Source organism: Cataglyphis hispanica, chromosome 8, assembly GCF_021464435.1.
Source record: "Cataglyphis hispanica isolate Lineage 1 chromosome 8, ULB_Chis1_1.0, whole genome shotgun sequence".
Lineage (NCBI taxonomy): Eukaryota > Metazoa > Arthropoda > Insecta > Hymenoptera > Formicidae > Cataglyphis > Cataglyphis hispanica.
The window spans coordinates 6,684,102-6,707,133 of record NC_065961.1 but is presented as its reverse complement, the minus strand read 5'-3'; the positions used below and the strand labels follow the sequence as shown (position 1 = coordinate 6,707,133).

The 23,032-nt window shown below is 38.7% G+C and overlaps 1 long non-coding RNA gene across 2 annotated transcripts in view; it reads right to left on the bottom strand.

The window, feature by feature from the left end:
* The window catches only part of LOC126851592 (uncharacterized), a 98,397-nt gene that overhangs the window by 63,793 nt on the left and 11,572 nt on the right, over window positions 1-23,032 (bottom strand). Inside the window, exon 1 of one of the 2 annotated variants that reach the window (XR_007687715.1) lies at window positions 9,352-9,450. The exons of the other annotated variant lie outside the window; for it this stretch is intronic. This is a non-coding gene — a long non-coding RNA (uncharacterized LOC126851592). Of the gene's footprint in view, window positions 1-9,351; window positions 9,451-23,032 lie in introns of those variants that run through there. 2 annotated transcript variants of the gene reach the window in all.

Genomic DNA, 23,032 nt, shown 5'->3' with positions numbered 1-23,032 from the left:
GGAACCGGTGAGGCAGTACGCCGGGAGAAGTACGCGAATAGAATTAACCTCGACGAGAGCTTGTCAAAATAAGCTCAGAAAGGATTTCTCGGAGACTGACGATAAATTTAAATCTCGAGGTTACAACATCACTTGAATGTTGAATCTCAGCCTGCAGTATACGTTCTCTCTGTGATGAAGTTCAATGATGGTATCTTCATCTTATTTTCAATCTTCTTAATTATAACTGAGAGGTATATTAATAACGAGATTATATATAAAGAGAGAGAGAGAGAGAGAGAGAAAAGAAGTATCTCTTAAAACTATCAGTAATTACAAGAAAATTTAATATTTCTCTTCTAGGAAATGTGTTATATCTGTACTCTCATATACTCGATATATTTTTAGCAATTATAAAAAAAAAAAATAAAAAAATTGCTATATGCAATTAAATTAAAAACTCATTAAATACAGAACATATTTTACGTAACATAAATTATAATTTATAATTATATGATAATATAATTTTTCCTATTTATACATGCAATTACGCAGTTATTCTTTTGTAATAATGTACATTATAATTATATTATCAAATATTTAGTTATAAAATCGCGAATAAAATAAAAGTGCTTTTTTCTTTCATAATACTGGAATAACTACTGCTTGATGACTACTAATGTGAAATGCCGATTTGCCAGGTGTAGCTGCCTTTAAAGAGTTTTCCAAGACGGGGAAACTTTTTCCCCTAAGAGTTTCTTCGTTTCTTTCTTTTCGCAAGCAAGGTGTAATAATTTCGCGGACGCGCTAAGTTTTGCGACGGAGTATCTCAAGGTCCAGCTTCAAAAGGTCGTTTCTCGGGATAAATCAACCAAGTAACTCGTGCATTACTTCTCCACGGACGATAACTTTGGCGAATACTATTTCACGCTCAAATTCTTCACGCCGAATTACGCGATAATGAAATCTTATCGATAAGAAAAAGATAAATTTCTACGCAAGAGAGAGAGAGAGAGAGCGAGAGAGAGATTGCATTGACATATAAGACAACTAAATATTAAGAAAATCTAAATAAGCCAATAAAAGATTTTTGAGAGATATTTTCAAGTAATTCATCTTCTCCATTAAATATAAAAATATTATTTTCGTTGTACATATTTTTGCATTGAATACTAAGTAAATATGAAGAAAGAGAGAATGGCAAAGTGAAGGGAAATTTTGTTCTGTAAACGTTTGTGTTGCAATACGCGGATCCAAAATACATAAGAAGAAATCTTTCCTCGTCGATGATCGATGTACAAACTATCAGACCTTTGCGTAAGCTCGAAAATTGCTACTTACGCGCGAACGAGCAGATCCTTCAGCAAATAGCATTCGAAACATTTTCCCCTGAAATATCCGCGAGGTATCTGTTCCCCCCCCCCCTCCCCTCCCCCTCTCGCTTCACTCTCCTTTCCGTAATTTGACTCACAAAATTCCCTCGGCGACTTTGAAAACTTCCAGCTGCGGTAGTAAAGGCTGAAAGTCCGGTGTCCTTCTGCGGCGAGCCTCACCCCAAACGACTTCACAATGAACACCGACCCGAAAGGGGTAAAGCAGTGGTATAAACGACTCGTTGAAAGTCCGATAGACCGACAAGAAGGAGCGGAAACGGTAAAAAGAAGAGAGAGAGAGAGAGAGAGAGAGAGAGAGAGAGAGAGAGAGAGAGAGAGAAAGAGAACGGCGAGGGTGAAAAGTGCGACCGTTGGGAAAGGGCTGGGGATCCAACGGAGAGCTAATTCTTTCGGCTCTCGTTCTAAATATTGGAATAAATTGCGACTGTCCCCTTCGCACCCAAGGTCCCATCTCCGACGTTTTCAAGCCCTGGCGACCACCCCAGGGCCACACTACTCGAGCGGCGTTAGAGCTGCGGTGTCGGGGACGCGGCCCTTATCACGTGTTCGCTTCACTGCGCTTCTTCGTGGCTGAAGGCACCACCTTATAGCCCTCCCCCCCTCACCAACCCGTCCCGCCCGCGTTACCGACCCACCAACTCCCCGACCTACCCTCCGGAGGCCACAAGCGACTATTTGCAGCCGGCGGATGCGCCCGCTAACGGGTGATCCATCAATTCCCAGATAATCCTTTCGTCTGCCGATCGGAAATAAAGATGCGGCGACTCTCGAAGAATACTTTCGCATCGCGCGATTCGCGTTACTGCACCTCGCGATGCTTCGATTCTCGAGGATGAAATTTTTATCGTCGTTACGTGCGCGACATTAAGAAGATTTATATGGTATCGCACAAACTTACTTATTTTACAGCTCATATTAAATTATATCCATATCTAGTCAGTTATTTTATCATGCATTAAATATCGATAATTATCAAATTTTGTGTATCATAATATTATTTAAATAATATTTCATGCTAAATGTACAACAAAAATATTTATCATCGAGATCGAGATTTATTGTAAAATTGCCTGTTTTTGAAATTCAAACTTAAAATACAATCGCATAAATTTGATATAATTCCTTTTTTGAAATAGTATCATCGATGATATTCGCGCAATAATGGGGTAGGAAAATATTATCCTTGACAAAATGGAATTATCAGTTTCAAATGATCTCTTTATTTTTCCCCGTGCTTCGAACCTCGACATTTGCCAATGCATATTTCGCAGGCGATTCCTCTTGCATTTAATCTCGTAGAAAATTCGTTCGCGCCTTCCACGCGCGCGCACGCACATTACATTGACATCGCTTATACGTGCGTTCGTTTCCTTCCCCCATCTCCTTTTCTTCTATCTGCGCCTTCAAGCATCTCCGCCTAACGGATGTTCGTGAGATAGTTTTGAGACACCGATTCTCCTAAAAGTCACTCTTAGGTAACTGCACTTAGGACATTAGCGCGCGCACTCGTGCGCTCTGTTGTCTCGTCCTTAAACTCACGAAGTCCTTCTCGACGACGAGCAACTGCGAGAGCTTCAGCTACTGTCGCTAGCTTAAGAGGCTGTCCAAAAACGACCCTACTAGTTTATTTATAACAAGCATACGCTATAGTAAATAATTACATTAAGCCAGAAGTTTGGCACGAGAGAACCTGTTTCCGGTTGCTATCACGGGTGATCGGTAGAAACTTTTCGGAGAGGCAAAGAATCGCTTTGCCCGGGCTTACCTACTACACTATACAAGACCTATTAAATTTTATTATTAAACTTTGTTAACGATTTCTTTGATAAATTTATAGCCAATGTTTCTTTAAATAGAAATTTCAAAGAATATGTAACTATATTTATCGCCTTTTCAATATTTAATGCTGAATTAAAAATTATCGGAAGGCGAAGTTTGTGTGAATTGAAAAATGACGAATAAAAGACTTCCTCGTTTATTTGCATTGCTGTTGTTTTTAATGCTTCACTGATACAATATTATCGCGGACGATCAAATTCCACTCGCGGCTGTATTTGATGCGCGTGTTTTTTTTCCCGAATTCCTTATTAAAAGAATAAATTGAAATAATCGCAGTGTTTTCAGCGCGTACCAAGATAAATTAAGCGTGCACTATCGCGGATATTTGACAGCCGTAATATTAAAATTCCTCTCCAACGGTGGCGACGTTATCACGATCGTTACTAATTCTACCGACATTCTGAGGAAATCCAGATTTCCATTTCCATCGTGGTAATCAAGAAACGCGCTCGTTCCTACATACTATCGGATTTTTATTCGCGCGACATATTTTTAAGTTGAATTCTCTCTATTAACGAAGGAGACCTCCATTTATAAATGGTTGTTACTTCTTCTTTATAACTCTTAAAATTTTCATGCTGATCAGCGAGTACTTAAAGTTTATAAGTTTATGATGAGTGCCAACAAAATTATTCCAATATTCCAATAAAATATTAATCTCGTAAATACAAGCCATTTTTTAAAGCGCGCCATTAATGTAAGAAAATTTAAACACGAAGCAGTGTAGTATATATATTTTTCTGCCAATATCCATAACTTATACGCTAACTTGATTCGATTTTATGCTTCTACCTTACACTTTGTTCTGCTTCGACGTCATGGATAGCATCGCTTCCGACTTGTGCAAACATCCGGTTAGGTAATAAAGAACTTGCACTAAAGTCAAGAAACCCTTATACTCCCTAGGCAACGATATAGTACATACTGCTTATTTATTGCTTATAGTAATATTTATCAGTCCAAAATTTTCTCTGATATAAATAAGCTTCTATATGATTATTTTGATTGGATGTAATGAAAGTGATTATCGTGTATCTAATTTTGTAAATAATATTAGTTAATATTGATAAAAATAATGATATGAAGAGAGATATTTATTAATATTTTAAATATAAAAATATTCATTAATATTCTATAGAGATTTTATATGAGATTCTTGTATTCTGAAATTAATTAAGGTTCTAAAAGATTCGTTATTCTTTGTACTCGAAATTGCAGGTCATTTCAAGTTAATCCAGACTACGACAATTCAGCTACACCGATTCGTTTGATATTTCAAATTGAAAAGTCAGTTAAATTTTAATTTGATAGATACGAATTCGCGTTTCGATAGTAAATTCAACTTCGAGTTCAACTTTAAACTTTAAAGTGCAAATTCCGTCAAGAGGAATTCATTCGACAGTGACCGACGATTTAAACGTACATTTAGTAGCAATTTATATTTCATATTCTGTATGTACGAACAGAAATAAATTATAATAAAGATCAAATGTGAAAAATTATTCATACAAGATACTTTATAATTTCAATCATAACGTTTATTAATTCTTTAATAATTTATTGTAACATAAATCTGATATGCAAAAAAAAAAAAAAATACATTTTGAAATCAAGATGCAATATTATAAATTTATTTAATTTTTAACAATGTATTATATTTTTTAATTTAAGGGGAAAAAGAATTTTATCATTTAAGGAACAAAATTTTTCAAATATACAAAAGAAATTATCTTTCCTCCTAAATTTCTAACAATAAGTAGAATCGATGATAACTGCTCTTCTGAATCGCAAGAACATTGAATTTAAAATATTGGCTGTCTAATACGCATACGTTGTTACGTTGGCCGCGTTTTCAGCGATGACTGGGATTTCCATTGAATTCCAAAGACCAGTACTTTATCTAACGGGTGTCGATAAATAATCGCCGACGGAAAATGCGCCTGCCCTGCGGGTGTAATAATTTTCATACCCATTCAGAGGCCGAGCGGCCTCCACGAGACAGAGGAATATCGGAAGAAATCGAGCTGAAAGATACGAGCGGATACGTAATATCCTCAACTCCTCCCTACCGTATCCTTCCTGCCTCTTTTACCCTTTCTCAGTAACTTCTCTTTTTCTCAAAGCAGCAAGACACCCCGTAGACCTTCTAAGAAAAGAATCCGCGTACAGAGAAGCCGCAGCAAAAGCCGCAGCGCACAAAAGATATTTCGAATGATTATCAAATGGCAAAAATAAAGATAAAGATCCATTTTCTCATTACACGTCACTGCTCAGTATAATCAAGACTCTTTGAAAGAACACAGAAATTTGAACTTTACTTCTAAATTGTAGCTAATTAATTCTAAGGAAAAAACGTTCTCCACGATTCGTTTAATTAATTCCCTCAAACTAGATACTAATTATTATTGTTATTATCACTTATCAATTTTTATATGTCATTATTATATTATTCAAGTGCAATACAGTCCTTTTTAAATCTAATTCGTGTTAAATCAACGTTACCAATGTTGCGAAAAAAATTATACAAAGAAATAGTGACATCCTGATTACATGAAAGAATATGCGTGCGCGTTCAATCAGACAGAATGGAGGAGAATGGAAGATAAGATTGAGTATCGAATATTACTCGAGAGTGATTCGGAAAGGAGCTGACGAGGATGAAGACGAGTCTCCTAAGTGGAACGGTTATGATCTCTCTTCGCGCGGATGAGCACTTTTACCCTTTCCCGTCGCGCGCTTCTCTCGAGAAACTTCCTACATTTAGTCGCCCCTTAACAAGACACAGCGGCGCGTAAGCTCAAAACTCGATTAAAACTCCGCAAAAATGGCATCGCGAGTGCAAACCCCATTCGCTCGACTTTAAAACGCGAAAGTTCGACGGTACCGAAAATGAGAATGATAGATTTGCGCGGCAGTACGAAGGTAGACGAGAAAGGAAGGAGGGTAGCATCTCTCCGCGAGATGCACGACATCGATCTACCCTGTCCCGTACGTTTTCAACACGTATTGGGTCGTCCTTCGTTTTTCAATCCCTTGCTCGACGGAGACGACACGCGCGTGTCGGAGATTATGAAATTTCGCCGCTGCAGATCGAACGCACGATGATCGGGCGATCTATCGTCCTCTACTCATCTCCAGCGACACGTTTTCCGTCCTTTCCTTCCGCACCGTCGATCGCGCTTCTCGTTTTTCCCACTTTCTTTTTTTTTTGCGTTCTTTCATTTCTCGCTGCAAGATATACGCCTCGTACGCCGTCAAATGTACGGCGTCAGCTGAATACACATCGCGCTGATATCATTTTTGAAAAATGTTAGCGACACAAACTTCGATCAAACGACAATGTCTGATGGTAATCGATAAATACAAATCAATTTGTAGACAACGTCAAAATAAATATTAATAAAATAAATATAATAATAACAATAATATAATTTTAACTCCAACTCTGAAAACATAAGAGTATTCATTTCTACACTTCTTTCAAAAAAGAATCTGCTTTCCGGATTTTGAGTTTATAAAATTCATCCGCTTGACGCATTTCGACCGCTCATAAGTTATCCTGTAATATACCGAACAAGTTATATGCCATTTCATCGGGTCTCTTTCTCTCTCCTTCTCTCATAGTCGTCTCCTCCTACAACTTGTCTTCAGGATTCTCAGATTCCATAAAACTTCTTTGTTCACCGCATGTTTTTTTTTTTTTTTCTTGTCATCGTATGTCTTCGTTCTTTCTGTTCTCTTACGACTCTCCACAGTTTTCGATGAAACTTTCCCCATCTTGTGCCACGTCTCTCTCTCTCTCTCTCCCCTTTCTCTCTCTCTTTTCTCTCTTTATTACCACCTTCTTCTCCCGATTCCTTTCATCATATTGTCGATGTAACCCGCGCTATTCAGTGGAACTTAGTCTCTTCGCGACGACTCTTTCCAAGCGATGCGCTCGCAATTGTCGATCCTGCGACACTTTCGAATTCCGTAAAAACCGCGCTTTCTCCTTTATACAATATCACTTTTGCCCACCTTTTCCGAACCGGATATAATTTCGTGGAATATATTCCTTCTGATTTTCACTCTTCGCCTTTTTTCTGCTTTGCGCCTTCCATCGCTTTACATCGAAAATAATTCGTCTCTTAAACCTTCTTCGCGTCTTGCTGTACAATGTCCCCAAGGATACATGGTGACACTTTAGGTTCTGAAGGTAATAATTTTTAACAGCCCCAGCCGGAACGTAAACAAGAAGGTGTTAAAAGGAACACGTGTATCATCTCTTATTTTGCATAATATATAAAAAAATAATATATATAAAAAAAATGTATGAAAATAAGAGAAAAGATATACGTAAATATAAGTTTTTTTTTTTATTATGTTTGAAATTACGTAATTCTTTATCTGAAAATCGTACAAATATTTTTAAACGAAATTCACTTCTATATCGCTCCGAACCTTCATGAGTAAAGCTCCAGCTTTTTATATATATTCTTACATATTCTTTACATAGATTCGACGGAAAAAAAAAAAAAAAAACTCTAAAGTCCCTCGTTCTCGCCATATTTCTCTCGCTCTCTCATCGCCGCGAAGCATTGCATCCGTTTCATCTCACCATTCGTCAAATTCCACGAGGCGTTTGTTGCAGCCCTCGTTCCTCTCATTCTTTCTGCTCTCGCTCGTCGATTCTATGGGAACCGCGAGATACTCATCAAATCCGAATGAAAGCACGTCCCTGTTCTTCATCATCTACATCGCTCGTCCTTTTCGTCGCCGTAACTCGCGCTAGCCGTCAAATTCCGCGGAGACGTTTTCGTTTCCTCCCCATCGTCGCGCGTGTATCCATCAGCTATCATAAAACGCGCGTCATACCGTTTTGCGAGAGCGTCTTTCTCAGTCTCTCTCCCCTTCCCCCTCCCGCCCCGCGATCTACTATAGGAGATTCCATAAAATGTTGGCGGTGAATTGCCGGAATCGTGAATCATGTCCCTGAGGAAAAGGGACGACCCCGACGAAGCGGAGAAGCGTCGAAGAAGGCAGAAAGCGGACACCGGCGGGATGGGGGGGGAGGGGGGTGTAGCGACGGTGGGACGGCCGGAGAATAGGGATGGTGGGTTCACGATGGAAAATATTAGCGATAAATTATTGCGCTACATCGAGGCGCAGTAAGTTATTGCTAGTCCTGCACCGGCAATAACCGTAGTAGCGAGGCCCGCTCGGTGATATAGACGTAATATTCCCGGCACGACCGACGCGCGCGCGCTTACCCTCGGCGGCAATAATGTTATATGGCGTTGGTAACACGACGTCGGTGGCGTATGCGCCACATCGAATGGATTTTTGTAATTAAATGTTGCCGAACAATGCGCAGCGTATTTCGTATTTATTTCCGCGCCAAGCATTAATCCCAGACGCGACATAGAAATCGCGAAAATAGAGCGCGATTCGCCGTCAAATCAAACATATGATGGCAAGTAATTTGTCTGTGATCTTAGTTGATCCCGCAGTGATAAATTTGGGATTCGCTTTAACCGCGAGAAAAATTACATTCTTTATCCTGGATTATAAATTTATAAATATAATAAATTGATAAGAGATAAAATATTCGTGGTTATATTTTTTGTTTTATATCTTTGTAATAGCCAATTTTATATTGTTTTTATTATTTTAATGTATATATAATGTACACTGCCCGATAATGATTCGTTCCGCTCCCCTACGAGATGAATGTAGGAGGGATATTCATACTGAAAACATTACGATCACACGAAACTACGATTTACAGAAAAAATGCATTATCTTTATACTTGACACGAAGCTATTGTTAACAAAGAAACACTATACGTTTATAAAACGTTAATTGCAAATTATAATAATTGCTTGAAATAATTAGGATTTTCGCAAGGTAACGGTAACGACACACAGAGCGATTCGTATAAATGATAACAACACGATAACGTATCAAAACAATAACGCGTTACACGCGATACGCCGTCAATCTTCTTCTACTGTCGAGATACTTTATACGTTAAATATTTTATAGAATAGTTATTTCCACTCCTACATCCACTCCACTAAAAAAACTGAACGAATCATTGAATCGGACAGTGTACTATTTCGCAAATTGCGAATAATAATATTTGCTTGGAATAATTACGTTTTTTGAGAGATCATGTGACGACACACGGAGCGACTCGTTGCCTTCTTGCTGTTGCCTTCTTCCTCGATCTTCACTGTATGAATGATAACAACACAGTGTATCAAAACAATAACGCGTTATACTCCCGTACGTCGTCAATCCCCTCCCATTGTCAAAATATTTACAAAGAATAGATATCCTTCTCCCCTTCTCCCACTCCTACGTTCATCTCACAAACGAAATGAATCATATATATGTATATATATGTTTTATATATAAATTTTAATTCTTTTGGTGTTTAAAAATTCAAGAAAAATCTTGATTTATTACTACGTATTTATAACAGAGATATGATACTTTTTATTTTTTTTGCTGTATTAAGTGAAAGAAAGCACGTTTATTACTTTTCAATATGTTCGAGGCCGTTAATAGAAATAAATCGGTTTTAAAAAATTAAATCGTAAAATTATTGCGAGACGATAGAAAACAACTGATAAATAAATTTGTTCTTATCGTAGAAATGGCGCACGCTTGATTAAGAAAAGAAATAAAAAAGCAGATAAATGTTCAATTCCATGCGGTGATCAAGAAGGAAAGAAAGAGTTCCGATAAATAAATTATAAATATTTCTTCCTATAAACGCTCGATAGCTATTACAATATTTGCCATAGCATATCCGATGTTTCGCATAATTTTCCGTATGCAAAATGTCTTTTTGCAATAAATCAATATTCATCCGCCGCTTGTTATTAAGCAATTAGACTGACATCAAACAGCGGTAAGAAAGCATAAAGTCGATGCTTTCTTACGTTGTTTTACCTTAATAAATGCTGTAATGAATCTTCTTTTTACTTTTGCAGTAATTCATAATAACCCGATTGCAATTCCACGTTTTCTTGTGTATATATTTATTATCTATTTTTCAAATATCAAGCGCCTTTCAATACTATTTTAATTTCATCCACTATATACTACTGTGATAGTATTGATAACAATGGCGTATTTATCTTCATTTTTGTTTATTCTATTTATTTCTCGAATTTATACCATTTTCGCGTGTAAACAGTAAACCAACGGTTACAAAAATAAAATCGAATGTTTGAAATACTACTCTCTAATAGCTTGATAGTAAAACAAAAGTGCAGTTTATTTTTCGTTTTAGGAAAAGTAGAATATATTGTACTGTCGTATATTTATATTATGAATCATTCCGTATCCAGTCTCATTTATCTCTTTCTTATATTCAATAATACGAAGAAATAATTAAGAGATAATGATGAGAAAATTCGACGCAAATGTCCGATATTAAACGATTCTCTTCCCAAATGAAGGGTGGATCACGATGACGGATCAGAATTCGAAGGGCGGTAGCTACAATTAAGCCGGAAGTGAAAGCGTAGCCGATGCACGCTACGCGATGGCTGCCGATCCGTAATTCGGCCAGCTAATTTATTTTGCCATCTGGCAGCGTAGGGACTGGAAAAATCGACTGCCGACTATCCCTGAGAATAAAACTAGCCGGACCAGTCCCCGACCCCTCTCGTACCTAACAACACATGACTCTGTAACTTCATTACATCGAATTTAGGGTCTGTAATTTCTAGCCGCACGTGACCGCTCTCTTTCAATCAATGAGCCAATCGATATTCAGGTAATCCGTGGATTAACGCGAATCTCGTTCGCTAAATTTGTCAATGAGAATGCGGCATCTTTCTGTCCATAACCAAATATGTCCAAGCGTTGACAAAGAGTCTTAAAATGAATTGATCGTTGGCGATGTCAAGTAAAGTTCGCAGGCGATATGGGATTTACACAACGCACGTAATTACTTCCCCGCATCAATATATTGGATTTTAAACGAATCGAAATGACCGACCGCACTACATGCGATTAAGCATTGATGTCACTGCGCCGCTAGAATATTCATCGTGTTAATGTTACGATCAATGATGTCTGGTTAAATATGCCTATAAGGTGTCGGCTGTAAAATCAGGTTTGTGCCTGACGAGCTTTTTGCAAATGCGCCATCATCACCGGTGGGAATTGCGCGCGATTAAACGACACTGGAAACCCGAATGCCACTCCATTAATCATTAATCTCAATATCGACGGGCATCCCTGAACGCCTATTTTCTCGGAATTACCGTTGTTCGACACGGACCACTCACTCCTCCATCCCTTCTTCCATCACTCTCGTTATACCGCGGAAAATCGGGCATGCAAACCAGAAGTACCTTATCACCGATCGACAAAGCTCCGAGCTGTATCACTCAATTATGCCTGGAAACGTTTCGACCGCTTAATTAATTTTGTCGTTCCATTATGCGTCTAGCAATCATTCTATCCTTTTTCAATCTTTTCCCATCATCGAAATTATCGGCGATTGAGACTTTCTCAAGCGCAGCCCTTGAATTCTTAATGCTGTTTAACCAACTAATTAAACACGTTCTCAGATTAAACAAACGCTTAATGAAAATACACAATTTAATTTGATCACGTATAAATAATATTTTTACGCTTAATGGAATGATTATACATATCGAATAACAGTGGACGTTGGCCGTTTAATCAAGCGTAATTAATTTGACAACAATTTCGCTGTTTTTAGATGATTAAATATGCGCGTACATTAATGTGTAGAAGATCCATCGAATCGAAGAGCATTGTCAACGTAAAGTTTCATGAATTATCGCATTTATTTCGTTCCCGATCGCAAATAGGCACAATCGTGCTCTAGGATCCCTAGACAGGACCAGAAAAAAATCGATTCCACCAGTAGCACCCGCACCAACGGCAACGAGAGAGCGGCATTGCTCATCCGACCTCGGTTCGCTTCGATGGCTCCTGATATTCTCGTGGGATCAGTCTCATCCCCGGCACCACCACCTTTTGGTGGATAGGCAGGCTACGAGAGAGATGAGAGAAAGAGAGAAATCGCGAGAGAGAAAGAACGATTGCGGTGAATAAGCAATAAGAGAGAGTGAGATGCAGATAAATTTAGAGAAAGAGAGACAAAGCGAAGGAGAGACGGAGGGGTCGGATAGGCAGGTGCAGAAGAAGAGGGGAAAAGAGAGAGAGAGAGAGAGAGAGAGAGAGAGAGAGAGAGAGACAGAGACAGAGAGAGACAGAGAGAGTGAGCGAACCCGTTTGACGTTTCGCGTTTGCCCGACGTACTCCCGCGGGAAAGCGGCGGCTTTCGTGCCTGGAATCCGCTACGGGATATCCGCACGAAATGGATATCGTGCACGCTCCACAGGGTAACCAGATAGAAAGAGGAAGGGTGAGAAAGAGGGAGATCGGCATGCGGAGAGAACGAGAGAAATGGCGAGGAAGAGAGAGAGACAGGGAGGCAAAATCGAGAGATCGAAGGACGAGAGAGGCGTATTGCACCGCGGGGGAACGAGTTTACGAAATGCAAGCGGACAAATTGTCTTCTGCCTGCAATGTGCGATATAACGTTTCGGTGGGCAACGCAGAAACTTCGCGAGTTGAAATCGCAGAAGAAGAAAGGCGTGTGAATACGGTATTGCGTTAGGCAAGTGCATTTCATTGCACGTCATTGAAAATTAACTCCTTCATATAGAAAGCAAAAAATCTCTTGTCTGGGACCAAAGTTTTTGATCAGAGAAAATTTTTGTATATGATAGTATAGATTAGATTAGATTATTTTTATTTTTAAATGTACTATAAAAATATAATTATAAAAAAAAGGTGAATTTACAAGAAACTGACAAAATTTATTTTGCCGAATTAAAATTTTAATTTTTTCTTAAAAATCAGTTTAAAGAGTTTTAATTTTCTTTATTTTTTCTGTATTTCCCATTTATTTTAATTCTTATAATTAAATGCAGCCTCTGGATTGAATTCATCAAACGCAAATAATAAATATATAGGAAAATTCATTTATATATCAATGTACAAAAAAAAAAAAATATATATATATATACACTGTTCTGTTTAGTATTAAATCTCAAATAGTTGTTGCGCGCTTAGTGAATGTTCACTTCTTCTCTGTGCGGCTTAATTGGCTCTCTAAGCAAAGTATATGCAAGTATGTGTTACGTGCGCGATGAGGTCAGAACGAACTGTTCCGTTCGCGAACATTTGCAGTTCGCGCGGGTGCAGTTTGTAAGTTCGCCGGACGCCAAATACAAAGTACGCTTGGGAAACGGCTGTCAAACGTTGGCTTTAATGCCCGCAGCAGCTTGAAGCATCACCCGTATCGCTCGTCGCTGCAAGTTTATTTTACGTTTATCCCCCGCGTAGCTTTATTTTTTAATACGCGGCAAGTCTATGAGCCGGTTCTACCGACCTCGGTTGATTTTAATCGCAATTTAAGTCTTTACGAGCGACGGCTATACTTTTCTATGATGTTCGAGTTTTTTAAACTCAAAATGTATTAAAACCAATGTATAGTAATCGTTTCTTCGTTTTATTTCCAATTCTAAAGAGGGATACACAAAATAAGCTATACAGTAAAATCCTTTAAGAAAGTCTGTAGCAATTAAATCAGCCAATTGTGTTGAAAGAATGAAAAACAAAACGCGCGAGTAAAAATATTTTTGCTCGTGTCCGCGGCTGTAAAATAATCAACTTGATGCGAACGAAGTCGGATATTCTAACGATAATAAAAGTTCGCGCGCGTGTAACGCTATTCGCTGGAATAATATTTTCAGAACCTTGTTCGCGCGGCTGATCGGGAGCGGTTTCGTCATCGAGTGGTGTTGTTCACTCCCCATAGCATAAAACCACCATCTGTCACTGACCGAAGGACTTACCCTCTTCTGCCGCCCCAATGCTGAAGAAACTCGTCGATCCTACTTCTTCGTGCTGTTTCTTTCGAAGCACCTTCTGATCGTTCTCGACAAATTTCGGCCGCCCTAATGCGCGCGGGACGATAGACCACCCTGGGAGACGCGGAATGACGTTTTATGCACGGTTCGACGGGGAGACTAGTCGGGGGTTAGATCGACGAAGAAAGCGAAAAGTAGTCTATAGCAAAAACGCAAATCTCGCGCGCGCTCCCGCTGGTTGCGCTTAAGAGTAAATGGACTCGATTTCGCACCCTCTTTCTGGAGTCAATCAAATCTCTATTTGTGGAAACGACAAGTAGAATAATGCTTAACGTTCAACGTTTAAAGATGGAAATATTAAAGTTACATATAATTTATTCCCGGTATATAACAAGTCTATTGAAAGATTTTCAAAAATTGCAATTATAATACAATAAAGAAAATTATTACATTTATATTTTTTAATTATATATATATATATATATATATATATATATATATATATATATATATGAGTGAAAGTTATTATTTTCTAGTTTTTGTATAGTTGTATTTATATACATATAGGTGAAAAAAAAAAAACAAAAACGGAAGACTCTAAAACACTCCGCATAAAATGTTAACAATCTATCGAAGAATTTTATATCTACTTTTTTATGATAACACAATAATACGTCACGATCGGACTTTAAGTGTTAAGGGTGTCAGAGGGTTTCGAGAGTAAATACAGATGTCTATTTTCAGTCTTCCAAAAATTTATCCCTTGCGGACACGACGGCTATCGTCCGTATCTATTCTATAATATAGGCGAATCCTCCATAAATTCGAAGTAATTGTGACAACATAGGTTGCTTTTGTAAGCAATATAAACATGGAATATTTTAAAAAATTTTTATTTATTTTGCAAGCAATAAATTCAAAACTCTAGCAATTAATTAATTTGGGAAACGATCTGATATATCACATTGCTCTTACTTTTAATTATTTTTTGACTGTTATATACACATAATTATAATATATTGTGCATTAATAAAAATTTTATATTTTTTAAATCTATTTGTACCATTTTTTAGCAATAAATCAATAAATTATTTTGTTTATTTGTTTATTGATTCATTATAAGTTTTATTGGAAAGTAAAAATTCATAATATTAAGCCAGCATCATCATCTTTAATATCCATTTTCTGCTAATTGGTAGTAGCGATAAATTCGGCATTAAAGTAAGAAATTAATAATAAATTAGCACTTAATTATACTATACATTTAAATTTGATTTCTCGTAGTAAACGGTGCTAAGTTAACAGAGGTAATGACTGGAAGGAAAATAACACACGTACACAGAGGGTGAATATATTCTCTCTTCTCTCTCACAGTGATTACTGAACGATCAATAAGCCTATCCATATACGAACACCACGATAGACGATACTACGATACTCACGACATCACCATCGATTTTGATCGATAATAATGACGCTCGGATATTTCTTAGGTGCACTTATTCATTTCGATCGACGTAACGTGAAATTTATGACACACTATGCTATTAGAACCGCGCCACCGTCGGGCCATCAATAATAATCAAGAACTGACTGACCACGGACGCCAATTAAATAACGTATCTACCCAATTTATCATGCGCCCGTAAAAGCATCCGTTTGAGAACGCCTTCTTTTTATCGAAATTCATCTTTGTGTCGGCGCCTAGATGCAGGGACATTAGCGGCACAGTACCATGATCAATGTTGATATAATGCGATATTAATTTTGTACCATCATCTATTCACGCAGAAAGAGTTGCAAGAGTTGCTAAATAGCTCATTGAATTTCTTCAGAGAGATATCTTAAACTCGAGTTAAAATTTATAAAAGAAAATTTATAAAAAAAATAAAAGAATAAAAAATATAAAAGAATAAAAAAAAATTAATCTTCGATTTAATAGTGTACATTAGCTATTGTATATTTTATTTTAATACATCAGATCTTTCTGATTTACTCGCTTATAAATTATCTCACTTAATCAAGAATAATTTCCATTTGTGCGTAAAAAGAGAAATGTTAAAAAGGATTAATTACAAAGTATACAAGATAGAGCAAATAAATATCGCGATACACGATTTTGCGAATAGACGTGACAAAATGGAAATCATGTGCCAGTATAAGAACGGCCGTTTAGAATTGCATTCGACATATCGAGTTCGTTCGTCGCGCTCCTGCGAGCGAAAAAATCGAAAGTACAAGGCGACAATCTGTCACTACTGTATGATGTACCAGCAATTGAAATTACTTTTCGTCGGATGTGGAAGGAAAAATTGCCGGAACCGAATGCTTCTGACCTAGTTCTCGCGGCAACGACGCGAGCATAAAAAGCTACGCTGGTTAAGGGTTAATAATGGAGCAACCCCCGTTGAACTAGAAACTCGACTCTTAACTCGTGACGCAACGTAATCACGTTTCTCCGTGAGAACGCGGACATAGCGGTGGTCTGGAAAGGGAAGGTGGAAGTAGGTATGCGCACGCTGAGAGATGCATACGTACATCGAGTTGGCGTTATGAAAAATTGAGAGAAAGCAAATAACCCGGCAGCTTACACGGGCTCAAATATGGAGGATAAGAGGGTTGTAAGCAGAACGCGAGCAAAGAGTGCACAAAGAAAGTCATCTATGTCCAATCTATGTGTGCAGTTTCTTATGTCACATAGGCCGGGGTAAACGCGAAAAAGATGTTTCCACATTTCGCGGTTACGTGCAGCCGAGTTGCAGAAAATATAGCCTGCGGATGTCGAACATTTTTCAAACTTTTTGCTGTACGGGCCCTTCAAAATAATATCCTTTATTTGGCTCTCTAATATTTAATAAATAAGAAAAGATCCCCTCCCCCCCCCCTGTCTTGATACATTTTCAATGAGATTATTGAAATATTTTGAGTTCTTTGTTGTGATATATTCGTGTATTATCGGATTAAATATAATACAATACGTATGCGTTTATATAATATTTACGTCCAACATTACATTAACATTAGTTACGCAAAATTAGCGACGTATTTAAGCCAGTAAATTTCAGTAATTCTGCTTGGTATAATATATTCCGTAATAAATCCCTTGACTGACGCTATTATGCAACAACAAAGTTGATATTGTGGCTCAGTTAATTTTAATTTAAACCGAATGTTTCACTCCGTAATATCGCATTTGAATTGTGCGTTTCTAATGTATAGCTTTACGACACATACATGTATATCGTAAAATATATTACTTGGGCAGGCTTTTCTCAGCTTCCCGCCGATCACAAACATTCGTCATTTGTGAATGAATATGAGAAATTATAAATGGCGTGCAACAATCCTTTTATTATTCTTTCGCGAAAATATTGTTTTATGGAGTTTTTCTCTGGAATGAAAGATGGAGAGAGAAAGAGAGAGATTTCTTCGGGCGTGATAATCCTACATGATAGCTCTAGGCCAGCTTTGAGATAACCTGTAGCCATGTATGTATGTACATACATTCCGGCTATGTGCGCGAGTTTATGTACGCATACAGTGGCTTGTACTGCTGTATTAGCATGCCGTGAGCTCGCACACACACATACGGCATACACGAACGCGCTCAATAAGGCTATAACCCGTTTGCGCAATATTTCACGTCAGATTATGTAGCCCCTTTGCAGAGTGCCGAATGGCTATCGATATCGATGGATAGGACCGAGTGCATATAGATTCTGAGACGAGACACGGTGGAAATAGAAACTACAGCTGGACGAACAGCACGAACTTCATCTTTACGAGTATCTCCGATTGACAAGCTGTCCACATAGTTAAAGAGATAAGTTCTCACGTCATATGAATAAAATATTGCCGATCGAAATGTCTTCACTTTAAAAAGCGATTCTTAGGATAATTAAAAACATTAAAAAAAAAGCTCAACTAAATGGACGATCAATGATGAATAATTTTGAAGTCTCTTGAACACCCTGAGAAAATTTTAATCTTTATTACACGTGCGATAAAATTAATAAAGCGCGATTAAGAAGCAAGCGAAAAAGGAATTACGAAAATTGCGGTGCAACTGGAGCGCACAACTCGGCAAAAATATCTCACTTACCAGGGAAATTTTTAACTCTACCACGCGTTGCGCTTTATCGCACTGGACGCAATTAGAACGTACGTATTTATCTTACGTACGTCAACCCACCACCGGCACTTTTGACCCCACGAAAAAAGAGGGAATGAAATATCAGTCACCGAGATTTTCGCTCTTTAAAGCGAAGAATCGCGCGCGGCGTGCCGGAGAAACGCAATTTTTCATGTCGGATTTACGCCGAGAAGAAAGGAAGAGAAAGAGGCAACATAGAGAATAAAGGTGGGGACGGAAAGGAGAGAGTGAAGAAGGAAGAGAGAAAAAAAAAGAGGAGAGAGGAAGAAAGACAAAAATGGCGGGAAAGACATATTTTACGAAGAAGAGTGGGTCATGCGTCGCCATCGATATCGACGTCTTGCTGTTAGCCTCGCTTATCGAACGATCCGAATGGAAGAACGCCGATTGAACGAGCAAAAGAATCGTGGTTTATAATTCAGCGACATTTCGTGCCGACATTCCGTCGGCTGATCTTTCCGGCTTCGCGATATAAGGGAAAAACTAAAAGAGAGGAAAAATAAATGCGATTTCCTGAAGTCTATCAAACTGGAATGATAGGAAAGATCTTTGAGAAACGATAAATTTCTGAAGCAATAATATCAACTAATTTAACAGCCGTCGCAAAAGAAAAATAAAAAGAAATCTGTAAAAATCGTAACGCGCTTATCAAAAAAGCGCCCACAAAATAATTTTCACGATTTTCTACTATTCTTGCTATCCAAGATAGCAATCACATTGGACAAGCACGAAAAAATTTCTATAGGATAGAGTTAAAATCTTGAATTTTCGAGTATATATTCGGACTATTTAACAAGACAAATTTTTTAAATTACAAAATACTTGAATCTACGTTTTTTTTCCTCCGAGAAGTGAATTATCAGATACTTTCTTTTTCTGACAACTGGACCGACGTCCCGCATCCGAGCGAAAGGATGTAACCGAAAACAGGATTTACAGATCGGAGGAAGAGCGCGCGCGCGCGGTTAAACTTCCGGCGACGGCATAAACTTCCCAGCACCGCAAGAAAGCAAATAATATTTTCCGCGCACAGGGGCAGCGCGCGGCAAAAGAACGACGTGGAGAAACAGCTGCCGCTTCGTCCTCTCTGGAAGACAGTTCGACGAGTTCGCCCTTGCACGTCCCGTTCTCCTCCCGCGCCGCCGTCCTCGTGTACGGTAAATCGAAGCGAGAGGGTCGTTGATTCGATTAGAACTTAGTTCCTTCTTGCACACGGGGGACCCCCGGCGGCGGCGTGTAGTGGTGGCCTCGAGTTACCTTACTCTGATCCACAGCCGAAATGCGCCCTGGGAATTCACGACGACGCGAATCCGCAGTGAGAAAACCGTAAAAATGCCCGCGCGCACGGAAAACTCGCTGCAAAAGTCTTGTTCGACTGATAGTCATCGGCGGATCTCATTTCTGAACCGAGCTCTCGTCGTTTCCACGTTTGCCTCGCGTAAAACGGAGAAGGTTGAAAGGCTTTCGGCCTCGAAATTGTGTGTATTTTCGTCGGCGACTCCGGAAAATGCCAGGAAGCGAGAACAGCAGATGCCGGAAAAGCGGTGATTTGGGGATCCAAGCCGTGCAGCCGAGAGTATCCGAAAATGCGAAAGGTACTACATCTCTCCCCATTTCGAAAGTCAGAGCTTCCGACAATTCGAGGATCTGAGAACGATATAAGCTAAATATTTAAAGATTCGACACGTCTCGTTCAAAAATGTAAAAATCCGTCCGAACGAACAAATTAAAGATTGCAGAATTCCGAAAAAATGGCAAATTGTGTCAATCTATTATAATATTAACAATTTGAAAAATCAAAAATTTAAATATTCTATCTATTAATCTATAATCTAAAAAAAACCCAAAAATACGAGAATATATCCCTCAAGTACGGACATTGTATAATTCGAAACAGTCGAGTTGAACGCGGCACTAAATTATCAGAATATTATTATCGGAGCATTGATTTCGAAGAGTGAAATGTACAGTTGTGTCGATTTCGATAGGAAACTTCCGAATCGAGATCGTATAGTCAATCGAGACCGAGGACAGACAGAGGCGGTACACCTACGCTTGGAAAACGATTTATGTAGTAAGTGCTGATCCGTAACAGCTACAGAGACGTAAGCTTATTCTGGAACACATTTCCCATTTGCATACGAAATGTATCCTCGGTTAAGCTGTTTGAGCTGCAGCTAACGGAATCACAATGACCTGAGGACATCTCGGGAAACGGCGACGAGTACTCGAGGTACAAGCGCATGCTCCGAGTTTGTCAAAATATTAATTATATGCCATGGAACAGCAGCTACCATAGAGGTAGACTTTCGTCTCTTCTGTGTAGATAGATGATGGACGCGGAGGCTTTTCGCTATGCAACAAACTGGCTATTTCGTTCGCGGTTTTCTTTCAAAAAAACATCGACCGCCACTTTCGACCCATTCGCGTTCTCTATTGTAAGTATCTCGATATAAAACAATACACGAGACGCGCACAACGACGGAAAAAAGAGAATTTTTATACCGAAGTTTCATACGCGCGAATGCTTTTGTAGCGTTTGCGCTGAATATATTGGAAACAATGTCATACTAAAATGTGTTAATTCTATAGTAGAACCATTGTATAGCATTTTTATTCTTTCACGAAAAAGTATGCATATTTTATTTTTCCCGATATTTTATTTTCACAGAGAAAAGGAAATAATAAAATTTTACGATTAATATTAACGATTAATCACAAAAAAGACATAATATATTATTTAATTTAAATAAAATAATTTAAATTTAAATTTTTAAATGTAAAGCCTTTTCTAGTTGTATTCTCACATAATAACAATTAATTTTTAAGTAAAAAGTGTTAAATAAGTATAATTGTAAAACAAGTCCCCTTCGCTTCAATTTCAGGAAAATGAAATTTTCTTCGAAATCCCTAATTTTTTACGTGCGTTTCAAGCACGCTGACATTCGATGGAGAATCAAAGCCATGCCAAGCGATGTACGTCATCGTGCTTGAAATCCAGGAACGGAAAGAGGCAGCTCGGTGAGCTCTCTCGAAGCTTTTCCTAGAAAACGATTCCCTGGGGCGTTGTTCTCCAGGACTCCCCATCGTCGTCCTTTGCAACCACCTTCAGCATCTACCGTCTAACTCCTCTTCCCTACCATCGATCTCGCCGCATTCCCTAAAGCTGTCCCTTTTCCATTCCGACTACCCTTGTAACCGTCATCGTCATCGTCGTCATCTCTGACGTTACTATTTACGTTCGAGTATGTTGTGTTGCCATGTTGCTTTTACGCCGCTCTCGAGATCATCTCTCTATCGTCTCCGGTTTCTTCAAGAAGAAAAATATTCCTGTAGCATGCACTGACAGAATTCCCCGAAACCGCGATAGTAATATTACGAAGATGTACAAAGCAAGAGCAAAGGAACATTTTTTTTTTCAATAAAGCACGTAATTTTCAATAAAACAATTTCAATAAGCTCTCAAAAAATCATTCGCGTTTCTTCTCTTGGAAATAAGAAGTAAACTCTGATATAAATATACGAGTTATTATATGACAAATATGTATACTAAATATATATCTGTATTCATATGCTACATATGTTTAGCATCATATTTTTATCGAAGAAATAATCGGAAAAATATTAATAAAGATAAAATATTTTTTTATGATCAAAATTATATATGCGTATGTGTGTGATATCTATAAGCTGCGTACGTCGGCGGTCATATTGACTGCATTAATATCCCATGACGGGAAAAATTAATTGTCGAGATTCGACTACATGTTTATCATGCAAAAGCTCATATCCCGCATCCCCGCATGTCACGTAACTGTTACCGTTATTATGATCCTTTCTATCGTTATCCCACCGCGGTTACCTTTCCATTACCGCGCCGAATGGCCGGAAGAAGCCATTTTTCGAATGAGAATTGCCGCGGCTCGCTCATAACTCACTTATCAAAACTGCTGAATCGAGAATATGCGGTGGCCCGACCGAAATCGCGACCGGACGGACGGAGCGAAAAAAAATGGCGATATCGTGTGAAAATCCACTGGGTGCGTGCTCGCGTGCGTACCACGCCAACGACCGACATTCGGTCGTGAAAACGTCGAAACGTCTCGTTGCCGATTGACGGGCAACGTGTGCACACGTGCAGCGGGGGAAAAAAAAAAACAATCGTAACGCAACGTGATGAGAACCGTGTCGACTCTCGATCGCAGGTAACATAACAGCGGGACAGGTGCAACAACGATGGAATAATAACGCGGCGTAACAATGGCGCGGAAACGCGCGGAGGCAGGTCGCGTGACTGCACGCGTGGATGTACAAACGCGTGGGTGTTCGGCCAGCGCGGCCATAAAAAAGCAAGCGTTACATTTCCATTTATTTATTATTCATACGCTAGTATCTCCCTTTCTCTCTCTGCCCTTTCGTCTGCCCTTTAATCACCCTTGTGCGCTCGCCCCCATTAATCGTCCCGAGTACCCGTTGTCTTATTCGTAACGCACGCGAGGTGCAACGAACCCAATGTCGAACCACATCGCTACCTTAAGTCGTGCGTGATGTACCTACCTGCCTAAAATAATGATTACTGATAGCCCCCGTTTGCTATTAGATGGATTACGAGGGGACCGCACGCACGCATGTTCAACGATAACGATCGCGCGACTCTTAGAAGTAAACTTGCCATATATAATGTTCCAGAAACAAGGGATACCTGGTTTTATACAAAACAGATTATGTAATGCTTCTTTATATATGTTGAAAC